The sequence below is a fragment of the Syngnathus floridae genome, chromosome 2, assembly GCF_059516105.1.
Source record: "Syngnathus floridae isolate MCC-2025c chromosome 2, RoL_Sflo_1.0, whole genome shotgun sequence".
Taxonomy (NCBI): Eukaryota; Metazoa; Chordata; class Actinopteri; order Syngnathiformes; family Syngnathidae; genus Syngnathus; species Syngnathus floridae.
The window spans coordinates 8,576,951-8,587,224 of NC_142414.1; the positions used below are offsets into that span (position 1 = coordinate 8,576,951).

Consider the following 10,274-nt stretch of genomic DNA (forward strand, 5'->3'; position numbering starts at 1 on the left):
CTTGACCCCTGGCTCTCCATTTGAAGCCGTGTTTTCATGTGTGGCGAGCAGGAAGTGGGGAGTCAGGTTCAAGTGGAGCCCCTGTCGACATCGGATTTGAAGCTCGCTTCCTGCCGTTTGCGGCTTGTAGGCCGTGCGGCCGGGTCGGCACATCCTGGACTACATCGGCTCATACCTCCTTTTTTTTTTTTTTTTTGCACGACAAATATTAAGTGGCGTTAGTTAAGTTTGTTTGTTTTCAATATCTTCCTTCTCATGTCACTAGCTAGCTTTGAAAGCTAACAAAGCTAGCAAAGCGTTTTGCGCTTCACCTGAACATTTGAAATATATCCAAATCACCCCGGAACAGTCTCACTTTCAATTTCACTCACTTTCCATGTTTCCCATATTTTCCGGACTATAAGGCGCACCTAAAAACCTAAAATTTTCTCAAAAGCCAACAGTGCGGCTTATAGTCCAGTGCGCCTTATATATGGACCAAATTCCTAAATTTAAACTGGCCAGAAGCATTGTGTCATGAAATTAATCATAAGTGGCCCGCTGAAGACTATGAATCATGAATCAAAAAGACTATGGATCATTATTTTGTGATTATAAAGTAATTTGTTGCGTTTGAAGTTGAATAAAAAAGATAAAATGGAGAATGATTTGATTTGGATTAAAAATCCGACAGGATGCATTAATGGAGCGCCTTATAGTCCGGTGCGCCTTATATAAGGACAAAGTTTTAAAATGGGCCATTCATTGAAGTTATTATAATCCGGTGTGCCTTATAGTCTGGAAAATACGGTAATTGAAGTATGATGACGTCACCATAAGCTTCCTTCTCATGTCACTAGCTAGCTTTGACAGCGAACAAAGCTAGCAAAGTATTTGCGCATCGCCTGAACATTTGAAAGATATCCAAATAACCCCGGAGCAGTCTCACTTTCAATTTCACTCACTTTCCATGTTTCCCTTCATAATTGAAGTATGATGACGCCGCCATAAGCTCGCCGGACGGCACAGCTGCGACTGCCGGCGTGCTCGGCTGGAGATGAATGTGCGTGTTTAGTCGTTTGTCCTCGCAGTACCTTTCGTTGCATCGGGGCAAGTGGAGCGTACCGATCCAATATGGTGTCATCTGCCGCATGCGCTGCGCAGGTGCCCAAGGAAATACGGCAATCTGCTTCTAAGTTTGAAATAATGGAGAGCACCGCAGCGCTGATGTTCAACCGACACGTCGCACAACTCTTCGTGTGACCTTTGAACGCATGAGGTGTGTTTTCTCGGAGATGATGATCCCAACGACAGGTTGGAGAAGTGTTGGCGTGACCTTTTCGAGTTTGATGCAGGTGGACTTGTGATGAGTTATAAAGTTTATAGGAATTATTGCATTTAAATTGGCCATTACTTTTCACAGCTCATTATTTTAAATGCTGCATGATGCTCACATGCACTTTACGCCCACATTGTGTCCAATAGCGTTGAGGTAAAATTGTATGAGATTTTTTTTTTTTTTTATTCATTGTGGGAGAAGTCGATTGTTGTGGCAATGTGTTTGACCTTTTGATCGTGTCAGTTCTAGTGGTTCCTTGTGGAGGACCCCGTGCCCCTCCACCTACGCTAATTGTCTGCACTTCCTTCCACAATGATTTCCTCGCCAGGGCCCTCAAGTTGTTATACAATGCTAAGGTAGCTGTGACGACAAGCAATTTTATTTCACTATTTGCTCACTCTTTGACCTATATATATCTATATATATAGTAAAAAAATATCTATATATAATTAAAAAAAAATAATAAATAAAATAATACAAATATATATATATAATTTACAATGACTCCTATATATATATATATATTATAATAATTATAAATTTTATATGTATTTTTTTTATTTTATTGATTTTTTTCTTAAATATCAAACATGTACCTCATTTTGCAACATGGAGACTGATTGCATTTACAAATGCTCGATACTGCACTGGGTATGTATTAAAAGGACAACAATTAACGTTGCACCTGAGCTAGCTCATTAGGAAATATGACTCGAAATATGACTCTCCATTGATTGGTGATGGTCATTTGTGCATGTAGGAACCCCTGTCATGTCACCCATTGACCCAACAGCACTGTGGGGAATTGGCACAACTCAATTGTTTAGACAAAGGTGAAATGTTTATTCCTATTAGCCGGCCCGCGTACGATGCGGTATCGAACCGGACGGGAGCAAGATCGGCTGTGGCAAATTATAGCGGCTGTGGCTTACGCGATGCTGCAAAAGTAGGGATGTGGCGCAGGGGTGGGGGAGCTGGGTGGGGGCAGAGGTTCATGCAAACACAACCAAGAACGAAGAAGAGAAATCAATGGAGTCTAGTCAGATGTTAGGTAAGTTGTCCCTGTCGTTTGCTTTAGGGACATTCGCAGTTGTTTAATAAGACCCAGAGCATCTCCAATCAATGAGATCCTTCCATTTGGCTGCTTTAAGATCAATGAGAGCCTTTGATACAATGCTGCACAGACTTGTGGAGATGTAGCTTGATCTCTTGAAACTCTTTGCCCTTTGCCTTGAGGTGTTGCAATCAAAAACTATGACTCATATAGCGCAAACATTTTGGGCCAATTTACTAACAAATGCATAAAACAGAGTGACGCCATTTTGTTTCTTTAATACTTGACAAATCTGACAGTGTCAAGAAAAACAGAATATATAATTATGTTTATAAGGGGTGACATTTAGATACTGATCTTCTACATCAGGGGTGTCAAACTAATTTTTTTTCGCGGGCCGCATTGTAGTCATAGCTTCTTTCGGAGGGCCATTATGTCAACCTAAATAAATGTATGAGCACCTCATATTATATACAGTAATAGCTACAAAACAAACAAATAACTCGTTTTCAAATCAGACGAGTAAAAACTGGTCAAATATTTAAAAAAAAAAAAGAAGATATTAAAAGTGAAGACAATTTGCAATTTTAGTAATGACACACAAATGTGATGCACAATTTATCTTTGCGGGCCAGATAAAATGATGTGGCGGGTTCTACATCATTCCATTCTTTTTTTTTTTCCCCTTTGTGTCCGTTCCTAAGTTTGTATTGAGGTTAAACTAATAAGCTAATACTGCTATTAGCTATACGCTAATACTTTTCTTAGTCTATCAACAAAATCGGCAACATTTAAACTCATAAACAGATTTAACTGCTTTCATGGAGGCCAACTCCTGAGCGCTCTCACCTAACTCTTCTTTTCTCTCTCTTTCTCGCTCGTCCCAAATTTGACAGGAATAATTACAAGGCAAGGCCCTGCTGAGCAGGTCACAAGAGGAGCACGAAACTGATTGGTCGAGACACAGGAGGCCATGACTGACACAGCCGTGAACTCACTGACACACATAAACATCCAAAAGTAAACGTTAGTCCAGATTGGCGGGTCCTTCAATTTATTTTACGCCGTGTAAGAGAAAAATATAACGACAGGTGTCAAAGAAAGCCAGTTTTCTTTGGACTTGTTAGACGATGGCTTGCAAGCATCATTATTGCGGGTTGCTCGCACCCTCGCCCCTCCACCCCTCCCTTTGTCGTATTGATGTTCCCCCACTTCCCCCGCAGAGTTCTCTCCACTACCAGGTATGACTAACTGCTCTCTTGCTCCTGTGACTCTTTTGTCATTTATCTTGCGGCGCCACGCCGTCCGGCTGACTGCACAGCACGGCGGTGCGCTGTGACAATAATTTGCACTGATCGGACGCCTCCGCCTGCCCCACTTGTACAAATGGTGATCGATTATTATGCAGCAGCGCGATCGACTACATTTCTGTGTGCGTGCTGTGTCACCTCTTTGGTGACATGCGCTAGTCTGTACTTTATATGGCTAAAATTGCCTGATAAAATATTCCTGAAACTGTCAAAGTTTTTGTTGTTTATTTTAAACATGGGTTGAAATAAGCAATTTTGTGTTTCAGTTTTTGAGTTTTTGAGGTTTTCCAGACTTCCTGCAGACCTTATCCGATCATTTGAATCACGTGCGTCGCAGCAGGAAGACAACTTGCAAAAAAAAAATACTCCGCAAAATCAGAAATTTGCTCCTTGAATCAAAACTGAAGAGAAAAAATATACCCGCAACATGTAACATTCATCCACTTTCATTTTCTCAGAAACATAAATATATAAGCTCGGGAGATCATGCAAATTCTTCACAGTTCTTCACAATTCTTCTGTAACCGTCAATGGCACTGAATGAGTTAACGAGATTCAAGAATTCCACCAGCACGACCGCACTGCACTGCCCAACATGCCTGAGGCAACTTAACGTAAAAAAGGACCCCTTCGGCTGCCCAAAAACATGCCTTTCCAAAAAAACAAGACTTTTAGAGTTAACGCAATTCCCAAATTCTGGACTCCAATGTCTGCGTAAAATCAAGCTTTAGCAGTGTTACATCATGCCAAGAAAATATATTCTGTTTACATCCTGCTGTTTCTTTTCTTCGGGTTTCTTGTGTCATCTCATCACACTCATTTTCTTTTCTCCGGTCAAACATTGCACGTGCAACAGAGCTCGCGCCGATGTGCATCCGGAGAGAAGAAGGAAAAAAAAAAAAAAGCATCAGAGCAAAAGGCCCTCCCGCTAACTCTCCTAAATTGCACCTAACTTGATTACAATGAGACAATTATACCTTATTAGCAGAGCTATGATGGCGTCTCCTTACTGGGCCTCATTATAGGCGCTTGCATCTGTGACCTAATGTTAGCGCTTCCTCTTTGCCCGCTCATGACCTGCCAGCCATTACCACAGCTGGAGGAAGAGGTGGGTGTGCCATTTTAATTTCACTTGATGTTTCATGTGATTACGTCCGAGGAGCTTGAAAGCATCACAATGCAGACAGCAAATCCTGATTTTTTTTTTATACTCTGAAATCTGCTTTTTTTGTTGGAAGAACCTCACCACACTCAACATTATTGAAGATAACCAACGACATTTCAAGGAGGAGACAATGCAACACATGCAAACTCGGAGTAAATCTATAAAAGGTCAAAAACAACATTAGTAAATAGCATGCAAAAACGCTTTTCACAAATAGCTTTGAAGCTATTTGGAAAAAACGGGAGCCAATCCGTAATCTGTTTTGAAAGGATGCTAATGCGGTAACACCTGTCAAACATTTCCCGCCCAATCCCGAAGAGATTACACATGCTACGAGCAGGTAGACCCGGATTATTTGTTAACAGGCAGGGTGACGTTTTTGTCAGAAACCTGAGCGACTTGTCTGTGGTAGAAAAGCAATGTTGAAAATTGATCCTAAGGTGAATTGAATCATCTGAACGATTTGAATTTTGAATGGGAGCCAATTGGATTTTGTCGGGTGAGAAATGTGCGATTGCGGAAAAACCTTGACTGAATATCAGAATCAGCTTTATTGGCCAAGTTTGTACCAAACAAGGAACTGAATCAATTCTCACCTTAAAGTGAAAATATGTTTTAGGTAGAACGATCGGTTTAAGAGATGAGACCATCTTCTGCACTGCAGAGGTGGCTTGTCACTTTTGAGACTTCCCTAACAATGGCGCCGTCAAGTTATTGGCTATATTGGACTTCCTGACGTGCGCCGATTCTTTTTTTTTTTTTTACCTTTTCCGAGTCTCAAGAAAACCCCCCTTGAATAATTGACTTTTCCTTTCGCCGGGACATTCATATTCTCAGCAGCTTGGGAATCATCCACCGAGGAGACATTGACAGATGTCTTCAACACTCACAAGAGAGCTGTCGCCCTGGACAACGGCGAGCCTCTGACACGCTCCACTCCAATTCCGCTCTCGACATTGCCAATATATTCGGTCACCAGGGAAGACTTCTGGGAAAGACTTGCGTCTATTAGCAAGCGCTTCGGGTTGTATACTTACCTTGGCCGTGACGGACGTGCCAGGAACTGCCGAGCGGGACGGCCTTGTGTACACCAAGCAGATGTACAAGACAGAGACATGAGGAAAAAAAAGTGTATGTGTGTGCAGACAGCTGAGAGAAACCCACAGCGACGTCTAAATCTCGCCACAATGGAGAGATTACGCTCAAAGCGGCAGGTAGACAACAAACGCGAGCTGTCAAGCTGCTCGTAGCACGACGCCAGGGGAGCTAATCAGGTTGGAAGCGTACAGGTACACTATCTCGTGCTTCTGAATGGCCACGTTTTACCACAGTAATCCTCACTAAGCCTTGCAGCTAATGTAATCTAATTAATGACTTTTTTTTTTTTCATTCTGGCGCAAACTTGAACCTGCAGAGACGACATAAAAGCTCCATTTGAAATACTGCTGCGGCAAATTCAAACCAAAGTATCGGGGGGTTTTTCTGCTCAGAAAGCAGTTTTACTGAACTTTGGTCTTTGGATGGAGTCATTTTGTTTGGCATCACAAACAGGCAGGTGAGTCATCTCATCAGCTTTTTTTTTTTAAGTTACAAACAAACATTTCTACAAACTTGATCGGTGGAGAAAAAAAAAACACAATTATCTCTAAAAACTGGAACTGATTTTTATTAAATTAACCTTATTAGTGCATTACGGTAAGCAAATGCCAAAAAAGGAGCTCTCATTTGCATGAAGATAGATTTTTCAGGTTGGCTGCACAATTTAATTAAAGAAAAGATTAAGAATCATTAAGCAAGCTGCTGTACCTTGCAGTGGTGCCGGGCTACATCTGACTCAGGTTCACTCAAACCCAGATGGCAGCCCTCTAACTGTTGAATCTCCATAACAACATCGGAATGATTCCATTAGTTCCCAAGGTGGGGGGGCAAAGTGAGGGAATTTAGTAAATTTGCTACACTTGCAGCCGGCGGCCAACTTTCCGCACAAACGTGATTTTCGTGTGCTTGAAGGAAGGAGCGTGCGTTTGGGGGGGAGGCAGGTGATAAGTTGATAGTTTGAAGAAATGCAGGTCAAGGGTGACGAGTGTTTGTTTGTTTATCTATTTTTTATTTTTATTCTTACTTTTTTAATTTATTCTTATTTATTTATTCTTATTTATTTATTCTTATTTATTTTTACATACATTATTTTATTGAAAAGGACAATACTGTTCTTCTCAGACAAATATTTTAAATACTAAATCATAATACCTAAAAATAAAAAAAATAAACATAAAAATTCCTAAAAATTAAAAAAATATATATAAAAATTCCTAATAAATCTAATAAAAATAAATTATATTAAATATTCTCTAAAACCTCTCACTAGCAGAAACAATGTGGTTGTGAAGGTCATTTGAGGACACTGAAATTGCTCAAGGAAGCTCAAATCAAAGATTATTTTGGGTTTGATAGTAATTTTCAGAACCTCACATGCATGCCTCAGTCAGATCTGGCATAATTGCAGTTCTGACGGCGGCAAAACCCGGTTCGAAGCGCTCCGTTGACGTGACCGTTCTTTCCGACCACCGCGGGGTTAAAGAATTTGCTATGCAAATAATTTGGAAGGATGTTGTTAAAAGTGAGGGAGCCAAGGAGGAAGAAGAAGAAGGAGGTACGCATCCAAACCCTTAATCCTCTTGCTTTTGCCAAAATGACAAACGCAGGAAGTGAGGCATAAAAGACTCACTCATGTATGGCGCACTTGAGTATTACTGCGAGGCACCTGCACTGGAATGAGCAGATACAAATAAATAGAAAATAATGCGGCAGAGAGGATGAAGGGGGCTGCTCGCTAAGAAGCTTAAAAGAGTCTTCTGCCTTTGAATGCAATCAGGCGGCATTGAGACGGCAGCAGGTGCCTGGCAGGTGGAACCGAGCAGATGCGCCGGCGTTGGCAGCCGCGCCGGCGTACAGGTGTGAACAAACGTGCCCGCTCCCTAATTACAAATTTAAATGCTTAATTTTTGTGTTTCAATATTGATTGCTACCTTTATGCTGGTATTTCCCCACGGGGGCCCGCAACTGGAGCCAATCCGTGTTTTTTTTTTTTTTTCTTCCCCTTTTCTTCCTCTAAATACCTCCAAATAAATCTGGGCTTTTCTCCCGAGCGGTGCTTTGTGTTCTTGTTTGGATTCGTCCCAAATTGTCCCCGAGTGATTAGAGGAGAAGATGTCTTGCTTACGTGACGGCAGACCTGCCCGAAGCATCTCATCTTCCTCTTTAGATGGGATCATATACTGGTAAGGGGACGCACAATCAATGGCCTGGCATTGATGCCTAAAGTAGTGGCCGCCCCCTCCTACCCCCAGCCCCACCAAAGCCCGTTTCAGTGGATCCAGATGGATCTTTATCTGCTGATGTATTGATGGAAATCTCTCCGCTATCTTTGGCTCGCCTTGCTTCCTCCACAGCCAATGTTTCATTTGCCTACCTGCTGTGTGACGCGCATCTCGAGTCGTCGGCTTTGTGTCTTTGAATGACATCCCCTTTCCTCTTATTCGATGTCACCGCTGACATGATCTTTGGGTCATTTATTGTCGTGGTCTGCATTTTGCTGACATTTTAGATCGGATTTTATTTTATTTCATTGTATTTTATTTATTTTTTATATTTTATATTTTATATTTTATATTTTATATTTTTTATTTTTTATTTTATGTTTTTATTTATTTATTTATTTTTTTCATTTTTGTATTTTTGTATTTTTTATTTTATGTTTTATATTTTTTATATTTTTTATTTTATGTTTTCATTTTTTATTTGATTTGATATTTCTTTTATTTTCATTTTATTTTATTTTATTTCATTGAATTTTATTTTGTTCTATATTTTATATTTTGTATTTTTGTATTTTGTATTTTATTTGATATTTATCTCATTTTATTTTTATTTGACCTGAATATCCACAATCAGCGCCATGACACCTCTTGTCACCAATCTGTCGGCAAAAACCTCAAGTCTGCAAACGGGCCCATCCTCAAAGCCGTACACGGTGAGGGACTCTCGCAAGCCCCACAGCGGCGGCTCTCATTGCAGGCCAGCAGCTGCCTTTCCCAGGTGGCCTGACATTTGAGTCACAGCCGGACAGATTAGACGGAAGGTGTACGAGCGGACAGAAGGCAGGACCATGATGATGGGGTTGGCAGAACCATTAACTTCGTGCCAGGTCGTTGTACATCCAGGCTCGGAAGGCGGGTGCGTGAGGCCCGGGGGACAACCTGAGCCCTCGGATTTGCGTCCAGATGGCTGGCCGAGGGACCCCTGAGGAACCCTCTTATTGATTTAGGAGGGAAAACAGAGAACCTGGTGAGCGTCGACAGAAGCGCCGAAGACCTGCTCCGCTCCGTCTTGCCATCTCATCCTCATCTCAGGTTATCTAGGCCGACCCAAGGGGACGCCAAGCGGGAAGCGAGCCGGGCGGGATATAAATAGAAGATGTCTGACTGAGCGGGTCGCATATAAAACGGGTCACACTTTGGCAGGTCTAATCCCCTATCCACGGAGGTCCGATACGTATGGACACCCCGAGAACAAATAGAGCTTGAACTGTGCAGGTCGCCGCTCAACTAGTCAGATGTGCGAGATAAGATTTGCAGGAGGACATGAGTATAAATATGGATGCTAGTCTTTTAGAATAAGCCAGTGAAGAAGAAAAATAAAGAAAATAATAAGAATAAATAAACTGGTACCCAAAGTGCATGATAAAGAACGCTGAAAAAATAAATGATGAAGAATTTTTCGAGGTATGATAGTGGAGGTGTCTTCAACCAAAGCACTCATTGATGTATCCATGACGTTATGTGTTTATGATGCTAACCTGTAGGCTTATCATTGAGAAATGCCTCTTTTAATTTCTGACCTGTGTGTCATAAATATAAATCGCGCACAAACTAGTTTGCGTTTTTTCAATTCTGTACATCGTGGCGCGACTCTTAATCTCTTTCCGCCGTACAAGGCAAGGAATAGGGCTGAAAGTTGCAGTCTTGTCTTTTATTTTTTTTTTTTAATTGACTGGAATCATGTATTTATACTAAAATCCTCACAAACCAGTTTTACACTAAAATAATCTCCACATTTATTTCACATCATGTTAAATATATTAATAAATTATATACATATATATATATTTATAATATATTAATAAATAATAAATGATATTATATTTAATAATATTAATAAATAAATAAATAAACTAATTAAAAAAAATATTATATATATATATATATATATATATATATGTATATATACATACACATTGATATGACCTGCTATGTGATTTTTCAGCAGGCAAGCCATGTCAGGCGCGTATATATATATTTTACCAAGGATGATTCAACTTTAATTTTGGATCACTTTTGCATTAAATGTGCTCGCACCGTTGCTTCT

The 10,274-nt window shown here is 40.6% G+C and overlaps 1 long non-coding RNA gene across 1 annotated transcript; it reads left to right on the forward strand.

The window, feature by feature from the left end:
• The first annotated feature begins 855 nt into the window (after positions 1-855).
• LOC148401564 (uncharacterized) lies at positions 856-3,842 on the forward strand. The gene is made up of 4 exons (XR_015857317.1): positions 856-1,042; positions 1,144-1,258; positions 1,568-1,674; positions 3,269-3,842. It is a non-coding gene; the product is annotated as an uncharacterized LOC148401564 (long non-coding RNA).
• The last annotated feature ends 6,432 nt before the right edge of the window (positions 3,843-10,274 follow it).